Source organism: Eurosta solidaginis, chromosome 5 (assembly GCF_040869045.1).
Source record: "Eurosta solidaginis isolate ZX-2024a chromosome 5, ASM4086904v1, whole genome shotgun sequence".
Classification (NCBI taxonomy): Eukaryota; Metazoa; Arthropoda; class Insecta; order Diptera; family Tephritidae; genus Eurosta; species Eurosta solidaginis.
Window position 1 is genome coordinate 25,828,926 of NC_090323.1, and position 19,811 is coordinate 25,848,736.

General features: G+C 36.1%; 1 long non-coding RNA gene across 1 annotated transcript in view; it reads left to right on the top strand.

Moving 5' to 3' along the window:
• Positions 1–19,811, top strand: part of LOC137254059 (uncharacterized) — a 323,781-nt gene that overhangs the window by 298,784 nt on the left and 5,186 nt on the right. The gene's annotated exons all lie outside the window — the stretch shown is intronic.

Here is a 19,811-nt window from a genome sequence, read left to right on the forward strand (position 1 = left end):
AGTCAGTCAGTGATCATTATTTTTGATATTTGCTACAACTTTTTTTAATTCCTTTATATTAGGTTGGTTGAATGTTTGTCCGCTTTTCATACAAATCTTGCAATCGATTTTTAAGTAACTTCTGATTGAGCTACAAACGTGAAAATTTACACATAGGTTAGAACACCGTAACAATGCAACAAAAGGAAAAAATCCGTTAGGTGGCGCACGGTCCGAAAGTAACTTCTCGATGACCTACAGACTTGAAATTTTAAACTTAAATCAGATGTCGATGACAGCCCATGACACGATACACAAAGATTCGCTAGGTGGCGCACGGGATGAGATATTTAGAAAAATCGTACGAAACGGAGGGAATTTGGGATTGATTTTTATGTAAGTTCTCATTGAGCTACAACTGTAAAACTTCACAGATATATATTATATATAAGACACGGAGAAAATGTAAAAAAAGGAGAAAATAAAAATAATTTAAAAAAATTTCAAGCACTTCCTTTATATAAATGGACAAAAATCAGCGAACAATTTCTCCTTATATAAAAACATATTCTTGCTAAACTTTGATTTTAAAATTTTGACATAGAAATTGCAAAAATATTTATGAGAAGTAAAAATATAAAGGTGCAGCGCAATAGATTGAATAATAATATCTCCTTTCCTACCAACTTTCCAATCCAAGTAATGTGTGTTCCACTTTTATATTTTTACTTCTCATAAATATTTTTGCAATTTCTATGTCAAAATTTAAAAATCAAAGTTTAGCAAGAATATGTTTTTATATAAGGAGAAATGTTTCGCTGATTTTTGTCCATTTATATAAAGGAAGTGTTTAAAATTTTTTTATTTTATTTTTATCACTTTTATATATATTTATCATTAATTATGAAGTGCCAACTCAAGCGTTTGACACACAGCTTAAATAATTAAATTCCAACAAAAACATAGAGCAGAAAATTACTCATTATTTCACAGGCTTAAGTGCTTAACAGCAAATACAGCAGATTAAGTAACAACCAACAACAACAAGTGCCAATAAAATACTAATAAATATGAAACCATAGTAGTTATGTAAAATGACCGCATCGCAACATTGAGTTATTTATTTAGAAAGTTTTACTAGAGCCTGAAATATGATTTTAACAAACCACTCAAAAAACTTGATCAATTAAACTTCAAATAGTCAAAATACATAAATTCATGAAAATATTTTTATTATTTGATTAATATAAAATCTTACAGAGGTTTGCGTTTTGTATTCAATTCTCAATTTTGGTATTTTTGGGCATTCAAGTATGCCAAAAACGCAAACACCACCACTAAAAACCACACACAGAGTTCTAGCTTTTGAAATATGAATTTAACACGCTTTCTTAAATATTTTTTATTTAAACTTTAGAAACGAAGGGAAGGAGTGTGAAGATATTGGCTTATTTGCGACTTCACAGCCACGTCCCTGTTGACGGATATAAATTCGATACCGCGAAGGATTTCGTATATTTGGGAACCAGCATTACATAATAGCAAAAACAGTTTCAGCTTAGGAATTAGATAGAGAACCTTGCCAACAGATGCTGCTTTAGACTGAGTAGGGAATTGAAAAGTAAAGACCTCTCTTGACGAAGAAAAATCACACTCTATAAGTCGCTTATCATACCTGTCTTAATGTATGGCTAGGAATCATGTGCGGTATCGAGAGAAGATGAAATGGCTCTTGGAGTTTTCGGGAGAAAAGTTTTCTGGAAAATTTGCTGTATGAGCTTTAAGCGGCTGGAAAGATAGTGCAGCGAATAAAACACAAAGGCTTCCCTGAAAGCAGAGGAAAGGGGAAACCACCACTGAGTTGGGAGAAGCAGGTGGAGAAAGACTTGATCTCCCTTGATGGTCTCGATTGGCGTCAGTTTTCGCGAAACAGGAATAGCTGGTGTGACTTGTTACGAAACTGATAAAATCGCTTGGGCTATTAAGCGTCAGTTATTTATATGTGATGATGTTTTCAAGTTATCTATGGAAACAAAATTTTGGTGAAATTATCGACAAAAACTAAATATACATATATAGCCTCTGTACACGGATTGCAGGAAATGCATGGATTTCACAAATTTCAAGGCCACAGCGATAAAATACACTAAAAAAATTATATGCAATTCGTGCAATTTATAATATGCTCAAACGTATGTATATTTTCGTGCAGCGAACGGTGGGAAATGAAGATCAATCCTGCCCCAAAGTAGTCTTGAATTTTTTCGTACAATCCGTGCATCTTCCAAGACAAAGGGAAACCGCCTATACATACATATGTGATGACCGACGACAGCTCGGCTGGAAGGGAACTATTGAGAGTCAATTTAGAGTATGCTCGTATATTTATATATTCTCATGCAACGAATGACTGGAAATAAAGATAAACCGTATTCCTCTCAATCCTCTCAATTCGCTCACAAAGCATATTTTGTCGTAGGGTATAAACAATACGTGTTATCCGCGCACCTTGCAAGACAAGGCAAATACCTATATTCTGTACTTATGTGCGATGGTCGAAGGCAGTTCAACCGCAGGACAAATGTTTAAGAGTCAGTTATCTAGAATACTTTGTTAGTCTCTCATTGCGGCGCCAAAATAAACTTCAATCATAGTACCCAATAAACTATATTCAGTTGTTACAGAGATTTTCCGCAAAAGAGGTTTTCTATCTGAATCCAAACTAGCCATATTTTCGTCGAATTAACATACCCTACAACCGAGGTGTATTCAACAAAGAAACTAAAAACAGATCAGAAGTTACGCGTAAGAGGTTTAATAAAAACTTTGTTTTTTCTTAACCACCACCACCCAAATAGCTCTTGTATTCAAAAAAAAAACAAAAACAGAAGGCCGGATATACCTCCGAATAGATTTAGGCTTAGCTTTTCTTCCAATCACCGTGGTCCTTCTTTTAATTTTTCCTAAACATGGGGGGAAGGGACTACATGTTTTACCCCGCCGACTCTGAACGGCTTTTCATGGCAGAAACACACTCGGAGTGTTAGCCAAGTCCCTGCTGAGGAGCGACCCAGCTTAGAAAAAACTTATTTCTATCTGAAAAAACTTGTTTCTATATTTTTGATATTCGTTTAACCAGAAAATTGGGTCGCTACTACCACACCACGGCGCCTGCCAGCTCTTATGTAATATAAAGGTATTATAGAAGTTGAACCATCAAAGAAATATTCCGCATCTCAATGGGCATAGCCTCTAGCGTCTACCAAAGTCTAAGAAAACGAGTAGTTTCATAAAGCTAGCACCATAAACAGCTTGGTGTAAGATTGATTTGTTTCACACGGCCGAGTTTTGCTACCTTTTTTTTTAAAATATCGCCTTACGAGCACTTCTAGTCTTAGAGGCGGTTCTATGCCAAACAGTTGTCTGTTGGAGTGTTCAGATTTGAGATAACTTAGCAGGGGCTAGCTGCACAGTACTTCATTGCGCCCTATAACTTCGACCACATTCGCCCACTTATGTAAATGGTAACCAAAGCCCAATTTGAATCGAAACATCAGCAATATCAATACTCTTCATTTTATTTGTGGGCCCGCTCACATGAATTTTATATTGGTGTGAACCTCCGCATATTAGCACAATTAGATGAAACTTAAATATAGACATAAAGCTTTAAATAACCTAGATTTCTGATATTAGAAAAGCTTTTAGCACAGCGATTTGGATGCGTATATTGACAGCGCAACGCAACTTTGTCACACCTGCTTACATGCGCAGGATATTAAAATAACACAGAGTAATCCACTTTGATATGGATGAGAGACCAAGAAAGCACAACATCACCGGAGGCGTCCCTTAGGGATCCGTTCTAGGGCCAACGCTGTACAATGCGATGTATGACGGTATGCTAGAAATCGACCTTCCTGGAAGTATGCAAATTATAGGCTACGCAGACCGTATTGTCGTGGTAGCATTAGTTCAAAAAACTGGACATACTCCTAGCCTTATATAGTGATGACATAGGAAGAACAAAAGAAATGGCTGGCGCACATGCGGCTGGAGATGACTAGCAATAAGTTGATGAGTTGGTACTAACCATAGAATTATATCAAAAGAATTCGACGACTTACTTGAAATATTTAGGAGTAAAAATTGATTCAAAGCTAACTTTTGAAGAGCACTTTAGGGCAGTGGGAGAGAAAATTTGATAAATTTCTAATGTGAATAATACCCAACTACGGCGACCCAGGCAAAGCTACCCGCCAGCTATTGTTCAACGTAACCAGCTGGATAATATTATATGCAACACTAGTGTGGCATGGATCTAAAAAAACTTATCAAAAACACATACTAGCAGCTTATCGAATTACTGTTAAACGAATGGCAAGTGCTAAACGAACGATTTCCAACGATACCTTTCTGTTTTTTTTTTTTTTTCAGCAAATACAGATAGACCAGCTGTAAATTGAAATGTCCGATCTGTATGATATTGGAATCGGGCGACCATTTGTAGATGACAAGGAGAGCGCAAGGTCACGAACAATAGCCAGGTGGCATGAACGATGGACCTTATGCTTGTTGGGAATATGGAGGAATGATATGACCGGAAGCATGGCGACCTTACGCAGACATTGGGTGGACACGGCGGTTGCAAGGAGTATTTACACAAGCGGAGGATAGATGAGGGTCCTTTCGGTTACACTGCCCCACCGAATTGAAAAACGCAGAACGCGTAATGTTTTACTTCCCTCGCTTGATCTGGTAAAGACACTCTGTAGACAATGTTTTTGGAGAGGCACTTTCAATGAGAAATTTAGGTCCCCCAATATGTAAAGACATAAATGATTGGTCTGGATATATTATATCCAATTAGTTCAATGAACGTAAAATATGTCAGCGTAATATTGGAAATAAAAAAAGTTGTGCAAACTACATATTTTGTAGCAAAAAAGTTTCGAATTTCAACTGGCCGCATATAAGTATACGAAAACAGAGCAATAACTCATTAATGGGCAAATTTACTTTTAAAATGAGCAATCAGCAAATTATGCCATTAAATATGCAAACGTAAATAAAATTATGCTACAAATCGAAATTGAAATTTAAAACGAACGCAATTTAAAGTATGTGTTTGGATACATACATGAGTTAAACACAACCTGCAGCGAAACCGACTAGTTGTAAACTAGTCCAAAACTAGTGTGTGCAACTAGGCTAAATGGATGTGATTACGAGCAAGACTCGCTCGTACTTGAGTGAAAAATAGACAGCAGAAGTCCACTGGCGATTGGTGGACCCGTACTCCATTTTCCCCTTTTTCCCTTCATTACCAACTTTGCTTCATATGTTATCATACGCATGATAAGAATAATGTGGTTTTGAAATTTTCTGTGTATAGTATTAATTATAATGGTGTCAGAAAGGACGCGATTAAGAGCAACAAAATATATCTATAAAACTACCATTAGGGCTGTGATGCCTGGGAGGTTGAAAAAGAGTAGAAACACGTCTCTCAAGTCAGCGCACGCATTCTTTTTTTTGATAATTATTTGTGATTATATGCTGTTTAACTAGGAAGAGTGAACCAGAGGTATCAAAATTAATGCAATGTTTATTGAAATCCTAACACCGAAAACGAAAAGGTTGATTCAGTTAAAAATTAGAGCTGGAAATGCTTAAGGAAAGTTATTCAAAATTTCATTGCTCTTTAGGGACGTTGAACATCATCTCACTGAGCACAAAAGAGGTTGTTTAACATCCCACTTTTCAATTTTACCACAAATAAGAAAACAAGCGTCTTCCTGCGACTCTGTAAAAATAAGTTTAAGACGACTGCTTTAGGGAGAAAGATTTCGTTCTGAATCCCTCAAGACGAAAAGTAAAAATTGTTTTTGCACAGATTCTTATTTATCGCGATGAACTTGCTAGTGGAGACTCCAAACTACTGAGGCAAATCCCAAGATTGGTCTAGCCAATGAGATGAAAAGCGTTTCGGTAATGCACGTTTCATTGAACACCACAAACTGACGTTTAACAAAGGCCAAAACTAGTTTAACCTTGTTCGTGCAACTTTCAATATGAGATCTAAAGCCTTACAAGCTTGGCTGCATTATTACATCTAAATCTATAAAGTTTGTTGTCTGCTAATTTACTTAGTTGTCAATTATATAACTATAACCGTATACTGGTTTCCTACAGATGGACATCGACATGCATTTTTTCAGGTTCAGTTTCAGGCTGTTAGCATCACACCCGTTAACTAAGTTAAGTATAAAGACGCCGTCGACAAATATTAGCGAGTTGCAGGGGCTTAGAACAGTAGGAGGGTCGTTAATAAACCATAGATTCATATTGAGCCTAGAAGGCTTAACAAGATAGGCGGTCCCTAAATATTACTTTCTGTGTTCTTCCTTTTGGGAAGAGAATAGTTGGAAAACCTATACGTCGAAGTTTTAACAAAAGGGTTGAGTGGAAAACCGTATCGAACATTTTATTAAGTCAGTGTGGATGCCGTCAGTCTGATGAGCTTTCCATTTAATTTCGAAAATTTATCGAAAAGTTATGGTTTTTATATAAAATATGTATAGATATATATCGTGTAGATATGGCGGCCACCGTGGTGTGATGGTAGCGTGCTCCGCCTACCACACCGTATACCCTGGGTTCGCACCCCGGGCAAAGCAACATCAAAATTTTAGAAATAAGGTTTTAAAATTAGAAGAAAATTTTTCTAAGCGGGGTCGCTCCTCGGCAGTGTTTGGCAAGCGCTCCGGGTGTATTTCTGCCATGAAAAGCTCTCATGAAAACTCATCTGCCTTGCAGATGCCGTTCGGAATCGACATAAAACATGTAGGTCCCGTCCGGCCAATTTGTAGGGAAAATCAAGAGGAGCACGACGCAAATTGGAAGAGAAGCTCGGCCTTAGATCTCTTCGGAGGTTATAGCGCCTTACATTTATTTATTTGTATATGTATCGGAAAGTGGTGTGTTATTTGACGAGATGTTTTCAAAAAGTTTTTGAACTGTTATCGGAGTGTGACAAGTTTTTATCGGTGTCTTATCGATTTGTTATTGAAAAGTTATCAACTTGTTATCAAAAAATTTACGATTTGTTATCGTAAACTAAACAATTTGCTACCGGTTTGTAAAATATATACCTATAAAACTTTAATCTAAGATCGATGATACATCTGGAAGTTGTCGATAGCAAACCGATAAGAAGCCGATGACTCCGCCATAACAATCCGATAACAAACCATTAACTTGACAATAACCTTTAAGTGCCGGTTGTTACCGATAAGAAGACGACAAAGCTGGAACTATTTGTTTCTTGTAGAGTTACCCCCATTGTGGTTTTACTTCAACCCCGAGCCGACTTCTGTATAACTTAATAATCTTAGCTCTAAAGTGTGGTAAACTTTTAGGCGAGCTCAACAGCTTTTTTGATAACATGTTTCTGGATAACAAATTCTTGTAATATTTCCCTAACAACAATAACAATAGAAATTTTATAGGCAATGAGCTTTGCTCCACTCAAATATACCAAACGAGCACAAAATATCTAATATATAAAATTCTTCTGTCACGGTGTTAGATGCTTAACTCCTCCGAAACGGCTGAACCGATTCTCATAAATAGGATACACCTAGAATATGTTTTTACATTATGGGTATCAAATTGAAGCTGTTGATGTATGCTTTAGCACAGAGTAAGTTTTACACCGCTGAGTGACTACGGTCTCGAAATATAGGCCAAAACATGGACCCGAATACCCCTAGAATGTGTGCGTATTATGGATATCAAATGAAAACAGTTGCTGAGAGCTCTAAAGTTCATTGTGATATTCGATTTAGTCAAATCAACCTGGCATGATAAATATGCATGCGAAGCCGAAATAAAGACAAGAAATAATAATACCCACATACCTATTTACATACGTCCTATTCGATTTGCCTGAAATTTCTTATATAAATTTGCCTATATTAGTATTTACGATGCTTTTTTCCGGGAAGTATACCAGAGGCGGACTGGGACTGGGATTAGGACTAGGACTGGGACTGAGACTGAGACTCGGGGTGGGACTGGGACTGAGACTCGGAATGGGACTGGAACAAAATACATACCACCCTCTGGGACTGGCAAGAAGAGATAAAGAAAAAGGAGAAAAACTTGAGAGAAGAGAAAAGAGAGAAGGAGACTGAGGAAGAGATAGAATGAGACGAAGATGGAGATGAAGCAAAAAGGCGGAGGGAGGAGTGAATAAAAAGATTAGGAAAAAGTGTAGAGGGGTAGCGAGGAGTTAGACGGAAAAAGCTTATTAAAATGTATGCAGATAGGCCTAATTTAGGGCAGAACAAGGTCTGCCGCGTCTGCTAGTTATATGTACAAATATTTATGTATCTTGTATAACCTCGGAAGCGCCTTAGATATTTGCTGCATCTTTATTAATATTTCGTACATTTTGTAAAAATTTATTTACTTCATTAATAATACGAGCAATAAATTTTATTACAGCTTTGGTAAATACTTATTCAATGAAATTATGTAAATATTATTAAATCAAATTAAATATTATTGAAATGTGGAAGAAAAAATTCCATTTACGTTCAATCGAAGGAATGAAAAAACAAGTAAAGTTGTCTAAGTTCGGGTGTAACCGAACATTATATACTTAGCGTTAAATTTAATTGTACATTTCATTTCAGTTAAATTACTTTTCTACATAGCACGCGGCACCGCCCGTTTAAAAAAAAATTTCTCCCCATTTCCTCTTACAATAAAACTTGATAAGTGAAATATCATTGATTCAAAAATATTTTTTGCTAAGTTATAGCTTATTATTCTAGTCTACGACCCTTTTAACCCTTTCGGACCTGTTGGGACACATACATCCCACAAAAAGCTTTCTTATAACTTATAACTAAAATCTTAATTTTCCATTTAAACTCATTAAAAACTGCCCCGTCTGGTATGTTGAAGTTCAGGTAACGGTTCTGTATGTCCCATTAGGTTTATTTGTTGGTATAAATATGTCCCGTTTAGAGCTTGCCGACATTCTCTAACTTTTAGTAACTAAAAAAATCTATTATAAACTTGTACCTGCCCCAACGGGACCTATACGTCGCGCTCAAAATACCGAATAAGACACATATGTCCCACCCCCTAGACCTCCCTGGAGGGGGCAGAGACTCCACTTCAAAATTTTCTACTTTTGAGGCCTATACTAAAGCTAAAATAATCAATAAACTAGGAATTTTGCTGCTGGTTGTTTCAGGTTCGAAAGGGTTAAACCCGTTCTATATCTAAGTTGTTTTATATCTAAGATATTTAACCGATACCGTCCATTTTTTCTAGAAATATTTCCTGCTATAGGGAAAATTTGTGTATCCAATTTTATTACGATCCGTTCATTTTTCTTCGAGTTATGGCTCCCGAAACAAAGAAAATTGCTTAGTCATAAAAGGAGCGGTGCCACGCCCATTTTTTTAAATTTGAAGTTTTTCATATTTATTGTTACTAATCGACTGGGAAATGAAATACCAGTTATATAAAGTTCTTTTTTGCAAAGATATAACTTATTTTATTCGTCCACGACTCTTTTAAAAATCTTGTATATAAAAGTGGGCGTGGTCCTTAACCAATTTCGTTAATTTTTCTTCAAAGCATTCCTTATAGTAAAGGCAACTTCTCTGCCGAATTTTGTTACGATAGGTTTAACGATTTTTGATTTATGATTAATAATATTTGTAAAATTGATTTTGTCACAAGTGGGCGGTGCCGCGCGCATTTTAAACACATCTTTCAAATTTTTATAAAGAGTCTCATAAGCAGTCCACCCGTCAAATTTCAACATCCTAGGTGTATTATTTACTAAATAATCAGGTTTTTTATGTTTTCCAAAATGTTATATATATTAAAAGTGGGCGTGGTTGTCATCCGATTTCGCTCATTTTCAATACCAATCTATTCTGGGTCTAGATAACCTCGTGCACCAAATTTGGTGAAGATATCTCAATATTTGCTCAAGTTATCGTGTTAACGGACAAACGGACGGACGGACGGACATGGCTCAATCAATTTTTTTTTTCGATACTGATGATTTTGATATATTTATCTATATATATTTCGATTCCTTTATACCTGTACAACCAACCGTTTTCCAATCAAAGTTAATATACTCTGTGTGCAAAGCACGCTGAGTATAAAAAGATGAAGGAAAATATTTTAGAGATTCAAATTTGTACATTGTCTGACTTAGAAATATGTATTCTTCATTATTCTAGTAGATCTCCAAGATCTTAGAATAACTGATGCAAGATTTTCCCGCACATCCCCCTAAAATTGTAAGGTACACGCAAAATACGATTTTTCGTAGCTTTGAACTCTTGCGAGCATTTAACTTTGTTCAATATTATCCAATATATTGATATATATATCATTGGAAAGGTCTGAATCTCTTATTATAAGATCCGGAGAGAAACTTTAGCAAAAGCCAACAAAGTCATAGGCTCTCAATGGTCAAAAAGCACGATAAACCGTGTTTTTGTACGTCACTCACGGTTTTCATTAATAGATCGTTTAGAGCTACTAGAAAAACGTAACGTCGTCCTAGGTATATTGTGGCAACACATTGTGTAATATCAAAACGCTCCCACCGACCTAAATATGATTTTAAATATATTTATTATTGAATTAAATTTAGTGAACACATTTAACATGTCAACGTTAATAAAATAATTAATTTTTATGTATGTAAAAGCAATTTCTTTTAAATGCAGTGGTGAGTGAAAAAAAAGCAATGGAACAGAAAATGTACAAATTATTATTTGTTTATATGTACTTATCAGTTGTTACATTATGAATAATTTGGTACAAGCGTGTCAATACCCCATTTTTTTGCAGCTTAAGACGTGCTATTGTCAAACAATGCCCAGATTTGGCTACGCTAAGAAGCTTCATATACATAGTTTTGTATAGAGCAGGATATATGAAGGAATGGTATTGTAACGAATTTACTTGCAAATCCTCTTATTTGCAATCCTCTGCTAAGTTCCAATCACTAAACTGTTGAATAAATAACTCCAATTTGTAATAATGCAAAATGGCCTTTATTAAAGTACTTCACAATAACACTCAAACTGTGCAACGAATAGCTTGCTTAATAACCAAACTGATTGATAGCTCAAATGAAACTTTACTATTCAAAATAATACTGCTCTTGCTCGCTTGATAGCGTCTTAGTCGAAACTGCTTGACAACTTAAATCAAACTGAATTCCAGCGCCTTTACAATTGCCGCCATTTTACTTCTATCCTCAATTCTTTATTGCAACTGCAATCGTAAAGCATAAAATTATTATAAAAGCATTGTCTGAGTTTTCGTTTACCAAGAAAAGAATTATTGGTCGTTACTCTTTTTATATGTTTTTTGTTTTTTTTTTAGAACTTTTATATTTTTTCCACTTTATTGCTGATGTTTATATTTATATTTTTATACTCAGCTGAGCAGAGCTCCAAGAGTATATCAACTTTGTTCGCATAACGGCTATCCGTAACGGCATAAACTAATCGAGATAGATATAGACTTCTATATATCAAAATGATCTGGGTGAAAAAGGAAATTCATTTAGCCATGTCCGTCCGTCCGTCCGTCCGTCTGTAAACACGATAACTTGAGTAAATTTTGAGGTATATTGATGAAATTTGGTGTGTAGTTTCCTGGGCGCTCGTCTCAGATCGCTATTTAAAATGAAAGAAATCGGACTACAACCACGTCCACTTTTTCGATATCGAAAATTTCGAAAAACCGAAAAAGTGCGATAATTCATTACCAAAGACAGATAAAGCGATGAAACCTGGTACGTGCGTTGACCTTATGACGCAAAATAAAAAATTATTAAATATTTGGACAATGGGCGTGGCACCGCCCACTTTTAAAAGAAAGTAGTTTAAAAGTTTTGTAAGCTGTAATTTGCCAGTCGTTGAAGATATGATGATGAAATTTGGCACGCACGTTACTCCTATTACTATATGTGTGCTAAATAAAAATTAGCAAAATCGGATGACGAACACGCCCACTTTAAAAAAACATTTTTTTTTAAGTCAAATTTTAACAAAAAATTGAAAATCTTTACAGTATATAAGTAAATTATGCCAAAATGGGCGTGGCTCCGCCCTTTTTAATTTAATTGTTCTAGAGTACTTTTGATGCCATAAGTCTCCAAAGCTCTCAGCTGAGTATGTAATGTTCGGTTACACCCGACTTAGCCTTCCTTACTTGTTTTTTGTTATGATTATTATTATTATTATAGCTATCGCAGCAGTACTAAAGTGGGCATGTCATCGCATGTACCGTTATACGTACATACATATGTATGTGGTTAAAATAAAATCTAATTAAACTAGCATTAAATGCAAAACAACAAAGTTTAACATAGCTACAAGTGAATGCCCTGGGGTTGCAAGAAATTAAATTTGATATTCGTACACAAAAAAAGTCATGGGTAGCAGGATGAAAAATTAAATTAAGTTAGCTTAAGAAAATTTGCTAATTCCGGTATAAGGGTTTAAAAATTTAGTTATTGTTATATTGTGTTATGTTACGTTATGATAAGTTATGCGTTTATTATGATAAGTTCTGTTATGTTATGCTTGTTATGTTGTGTTATGTAAAGTTATGTTATGTTACGTTATGTTATGTCATGTCATGTTGTTTTGTTAAATCGTGTTATATTATAAAGTGTTAGGTAATGTAATGCTATGTCATGTTGTGTTATTTTACTTTAAAGTATTTATGCACTACCCGGGATTCTTTAAACCCCCAACGAAACTCTCCGTTTGTAGGGCTCTCTTCCACCTTTGAAGAGCTAGCCCCTAAGACCGAACCTGGCCGCGCAGTTCTCCGTACCTTCGTGTATGTTGTGATATGTTTTCTGATGTTATGTTATGTTATGAACGATACAAGGTGGCCGCATCGAACAGCTGATTATAACCTTTTTTATTTGATTTGATACATCAACTACCGGCGCAGTACGATTTTGACATTTGTCCATCGAATTTACAAGTACATGGAATTTTTTTTGTTTGTAGGTATGTCACCATGCTCCCACATTGTATCGTTCCGCCATGATTGTCTGTCTCATCCTTCATACTAATCGAGCAGTTACATCTGTGTGAAAGCAAAAAATTTACGATTTCATTAGCAGGTGAAATGAGATCATTAAGTTTCTGTGTGAAAACAGTATAAGTGTCATTGTGAAGTACTTTAATAAAGGCCATTTTTCCATTATTCAATATTGGAGTTATTTATTCAACAGTTTAGCGATACGAACTTAGCAGAGGGTTGCAAATAAAAGGATTTGCAGCAAATTCGTTACAATATGCATAAATATTTTTGCAGTTGTTGTTGTTAATACTCAAATGCGAAATATCCTTGCTTTGTGTTGATATTCTTTCAAGTTGATGAGTTGTTGATTATTTTAGCGCTAATATTCACCAACGCTAAGAATAATTTTTTTCTTTTTACACAAGAGTAAATTTGAGAAGGATATGATTGAGTTTGAAAAGATTATGCATAGAAAATGTGGCATAATTAATGAGTCATTAATTACAGGATAAGAGGTTGAGGGCAACCATTGTATGGCGGGTGTTTACGAATGAATATGGTAGGAATGTGGTTGAATAATGTTAAAGGTTTGCTACGTTCTGAAGTGTTATATTAAGATATTTTGTGTTGAAATTTTATGTTATGCTCTTGTTGTTGTCGTTGTTGTTGCAGAAGTGCTTCGCCTTATAAGATAGGAGCGACTGCTCACAAATTGTCATCAATAGCATTTGGCAGGGGTCCAACGAAACTTGAAGTTTCAACAGGGGTTGAGCAGAAAGAAAGGGGTATTAGAGGCGTTGTTTTCAGACCAGAATTGAGAATATTGTTGGTGTAATGTGGGGACACATTACAGTCAGGCGGTGTTATTCCTGGATGGGTGAGAGTTTAACCTGTTACAGTATCCAAATCGAAGTTGAGCTAGAGTGACGCGCGTCTCACTAGGGAGTTTGCTTTCCTCTACTGCTGAGTTCTCAGGTGCCGTATTTCCTCATAACGTTCGCGGACATGACGTCCTAAGTTCCTACGAGGCGGGGCCATTTCAATCAGATGCCTGTTGGCATGCCTAGGTTTCTGGATATTCAGCAGGAACTTTTTATTCATCATTTCATTTCTCTCCTTTATGGGGAGTACTCTAGCCTCACTGCATAAATGGTGTTTTGGGGATATAGAAGGCAACCCGGAGCAGCTCTGAGTATTTTAATTGGCCTGAAGTTTCTTCCAATGAGTAGCCCTTATGCTTGGTGACAATATCGGGGACGCATAAAACGCAAGCGGCCGGCAATTTGCTTTGTAAGTGGGAATGAGAGTCTTTTTATTTTACCTCAAGTGCTGCCCGCAAAATGTTTGAGTATTTTATTACGGCTCTGGATATTAGGTACGATTGCGGATGTATGCTCGCTAAAATGTAGATCCTGATCGAAAGTCGCACCCAGTATTTTAGGATGTGCGACAGTGCGACAGTTGGTAGCTCGATGCCATCGATGTGAATGTCCAGTCTAGTCGGCATTTGTTTTGTGTATGTTGTAAATAAGGTCGCCGATGATTTGGTCGGTGGCAATGTCAAATTTCGCGAGGCAAAGACACTGGCGAGGATACTATTAATGAACTTAAGTGGGAAAAATGCAATTTAAAAGTTCTAGCTACGAAAAAATATTTATGCCAAATATCGGTCGGATTGGGAAACTTTTGTTCGACTTATGGCATTAAAAGTATTTTGAAAAGCGTAACAAAAAAGGAGCTGGCCCATTTTCAAAATTTGTTTTAGTTTTGTTCTTAGCTCAACCATACCACTACTGAGGTAGAATATCAGTAAAATGTAGTTAAATACTATAGCGTTATTGCAAACTTTGTTAAGGTTAGACTTTTAGAATTTTTTCCATTTCTCTAAATTTTCGATATCGAAAAAGTGGGCGTGGCTATCGTTGAATTCCGCTGATTTTCAATACAACTTTCACGATATGGTGATTTATTCTTCGGCCACAGCATTGGCTGTATAAGGTCTGCGAAAAGTGAGCGGTGCCAAGCTTCCGCCAATTTAAGTTTCAAAGAGCGAAGGAGGGAGAGTATAGATACATAAATGGATGACCGTATGCGAAGGGGCAAAATTACGACTACTGTATATACTCCTGGATAATTTTTCTTATTTTGCCCGCAACTTTCTAATTCTAATTAAATTATGTGCTTACCAATACAAAAAATGTACACATTTATTCCCTACGCATTTTAGTTAAAAAGAGAGGACTGTAGACTCATGACGGGTATTCTGACTGGACACTGCCTTCTGGCATCACATGCCTTAAAATTAGGCTTGGTCAGTGATAGCATATGTAGGAAGTGCGGGTTGGAGGAGGAAACGATCGAGCACGTTCTGTGCTCGTGCCCTGCACTTGCCAAGCTAAGACTCCAGCTATTAGGAGTGATACAGCTGTCAGATCTAGAAGCAGCAGGTGGCTTAAGTCCTAGGAAGCTTATAGTATTTGCCAAGAGGACGGAGTTATTTTATAACATAGGTCCTGGTTTTTGATAGGGTTTTTCAGTTTGGTCGTTAAAACAAACTTCTGGTAACACTGCGGACTCAATCAGTCTATGTGAGGTCCTCATGGACCGGCCAGTTCAACCTAACCTAACCTTTCCCGGAACGGTTCCGGAAAGATCCCGAAATATCCCCGAAAAAGTCCTGAAATGACCCTGACGGGATCCTGGACAGATCTCGAAAACCATCCAGAAATGACGCCAGAAGGGTACACAAATTATCCCGAAATAGTCTCAAAAAATTCCCGAAATCCCATCCAGAAATTATGCCGGAAGAACCCCAAATGATCCCCAAAAAGTGCCGAAATAACCCTGACGGGATCCCGAAAGCCATCCAGAAATGACGCAGGAAGGATCCCCAAATGCTCCCGGAATAGTACCAAAAATGTTCCGAAATGACTCTGATGGGATCCCGAAAACCACCCAGAAGCGATCCCGGAAGAATCACCAAATGATCCCGGAATAGTCCCGAAAAATGCCAAAATAACCCCGACGGGATCCCAGAAATTATACAGAAATGATCCCGGAGGAGTCCCAAAATGATCCCGAAATAGTCCCGAAAAAGTGCTAACTATTGTGTACTGCCAAAAGACAGATTAAATACGGAAAAGCACACAAACCCCACTTATTAAGTTCTTAATTATATGATCTGTTGTGTACTGCCATAAAACCAGATTAAATACGGAAAAGCACACATACCCCACATATTAAGTTATATTTGTTCGCAAACTAATTATGTGATCTATTGTATACTGTCATAAAACCAGAATAAATACGGAAAAGCACACAAACCCCACTTATTAAGTTATTAATTATGTGATCTGTTGTGTACTGCCATAAAACCAGATTAAATACGGAAAAGCACACATACCCCAATTATTAAATTATGTTTGTTCGTAAACTAATTATGTGATCTTTTGTATACTGTCATAAAACCAGATTAAATACGGAAAAGCAAACATACTAGACTTATTAAGTTATATTTGTTCGTAAACTGATTATGTGATCTGTTGTGTACTGCCTTAAAACCAGATTAAATACGGAAAAGCACACATACCCCACTTATTAAGTTATATTTGTTCGCAAACTAATTATGTGATCTATTGTAAACTGCCATAAACCAGATTATATATGGAAAAGCACACAAAGCTAACTTATTAAGTTATTAATTATGTGATCTGTTGTGTACTGCCATAAAACCAGATTAAATACGGAAAAGCACACATACCCCACTTATTAAGTTATGTTTGTTCGCAAACTAATTATGTGATATTTTCAGATTAAATACGGAAAAGCACACATACTCCACTTATTAAGTTATATTTGTTCGTAAATTAATTATGTGATCTGTTGTATACTGCCTTAAAACCAGATTAAATACGGAAAAGCACACATACCCCACTTATTAAGTTATATTTGTTCACAAACTAATTATGTGATCTATTGCATATTGCCATAAAACCAGATTAATACGGAAAGGCACACATACCCATGTCCCGGGAACCCGAAATAAAAATTTGGCAACCGTACTGTATGTACTGCTGAATAATTTTTCTTATTTTGCCCGCAACTTTCTAATTCTAATTAAAAGATGTGCTTACCAATACAAAAAAAAAATGTACGAATTTAGTCCTTCGAAATTTTCCTCTCCTTCATGTTAGCAATATCAAGCTCAACAACTTTTCCCTCATTGTTTAATCACAATTTATCCTATACTCGCTTCAATCTCACTAATCCTATGCTGACCACCCGCAAAGTTTTACTCTCTTGTACTTTTTCAACCAAGCATTGTAATTAACAATAATTAGTAAAGCACAGAAATTACCAACAAAAGCTCTGATGGCAAAACATCAACTCATCAATGCAACCGTAAAAACCAACAAAACAAACAAGTAAGGAAGGCTAAGTTCGGGTGTAACCGATCATAACATACTCAGCTGAGAGCTTTGGAGACAAAACAAGGGAAAATCACCATGTAGGAAAATGAATTTAGGGTAACCCTGGAATGTGTTTGGATGACATGGGAATCAAATGAAAGGGGTTAGTGAGTATTTTAAAAAGGAGTGGGCCTTAGTTCTATAGGTGGACGCCTTTTCGAGATATCGCCATAAAGGTGGACCAGGGGTGACTCTAGAATATGTTTGTACGATATGGGTATCAAATCAAAAGTGTTAATGAGTATTCTAAAAGGGAGTGGGCCTTAGTTCCAGGGGTGACTCTAGAATGCGTTTGTACGATATGGGTATCAAATGAAAGGTGTTAATGATTATTTAAAAGGGAGTGGCCCTTAGTTCTATAGGTGGACGCCTTTTCGAGATAACGCCATAAAGGTGGACCAGGGGGACTATGTTATGTGTTTGTACGATAAGGGTATCAAACTAAAGGTATTAATGAGGGTTTTAAAAGGGAGTGGCCCTTAGTTGTATATGTGAAGGCGTTTTTGCGATATCGATCAAAATGTGGACCAGGGTGACCCAGAACCTCATCTGTCGGGTACTGCTAATCAATTTATATATGTAATACCACGAACAGTATTCCTGCCATGATTCCAAGGGCTTTTGATTTCGCCCTGCAGAAAGTTTTCATTTTCTTCTACTTAATATGGTAAGTGCCAAGGGCGTATCCAGCTTTTTACAAAGGGGGACCATTTTTTTTTTTTATTTAAGATTCATATATAGAGTATTTATAAGTATAAAGGGTAATGACATCTAGGTAAAAGCGAAGCTTGCTTTAGAGACCCAGCTGTGGGCTCTAGCAGTCCGCTAAAATTTTTATTTATTTATCAAGAGCTCCCTAAAATATCTACCATGTCTAGGATTTGGTAATTCAAAGTTTTGTTGAATTAGATAGACTAATTTAATAGACGGCACAAGGTGTAATTACTTTAGAAATGTGATCCCCCAAATTAGTTTCAGAAATTGTATATTTCCACATATTTTATTTAGTTACAGAGATGTATTTTAAATTGCATTACTCATTCTCTGAGTATTAGAAACCTGATAAGTAAGTATAATTTATATTATAATATTATTAATAATAAGGTTTATTGTAAATTCATCTAAAATTAGATCTTTTAACTCCGTATCATTTTCCGCTACCAATTTTCTGTGACCACTCAGCATACATAAACCTTTGAAAAAAAAAAAAAAATATATTTAAAAAAAATTTATTTACCACTAAGACGAGATTCTGCCATTGTTGTTCTCGACCACGTCTTTATCCTCCTTAGAGTGCTGCACGATCGTTCCACAGTTGCGGTTGTGCAGGGTATTGCAAGCAGAATTTCAAGTGCTTCTATTTTTGGATGGAATGCTGTCTTCTCGAAGGCACATACAAGATATGTTGGTCCCTGATTTTGGCAAGGTCTGTACCACAATTCCAGCTCATTATCGATACCATATAAATTATAGAAAATCTTGGCGTCGGCAAGTTTGCTTTCAATGTCTTTAAGACTCATCTTCATCTTATTCAAAGTTATTTATCATTTTAGTTACTTTATTAGTAAGAATAGGTAAGCATTATTTCTGTGTACGTAGTTATTAATAAATTTATGTAAATAAATATTATTAAGCTCATAATTTGAAAAAAAGGTGAGGAACCTCTTATGTCGTTTATGTTTAACTTTCAGTTTTGTTTTCTTAGTTCGCAACGGGCCCCTGCCACCCCCCCCCCCCCCCGTGGGCGTGGCTTCAACCGATTTTCCCCATTTTCACAGAAAACAGTTATCGTCATAGAAGCTATGCCCGTACCGTTATACGAACACAATTAATATACTCTGTGAGCTCTGCTCAGCTGAGTATAAAAACCAAAACAACCAAGCATTATGTCAAAATCCTTAGTGATTCACAACTGTGAGAACCCAAAAAAAAAGGAAACATCTTTTTAACCCATCATAAACCAACAACGTGTACACAAAAAGAGAACGGATTCTCTTTTCTTGCAACATGTATTCAAGGATTTTTGTTGTTTATTTGTTGCTTATGTGTTAGCTGTCATAATTTATGTTTTGTGCTCTTTAGATCTTTCTGACACAATTTTACTATGTACTACAAGAAATGTGTTTGTATGTGAGAATGTATAAATGAACGCAATTTTTGATGTTCTTTTTATCGTTTTGACAAAAAAAAATTTTGTCAGGAATTGTATGCTCTATTTTGTATAGGTACGTATCTTTAGTAAGTAATTGTACTTATGGCCGA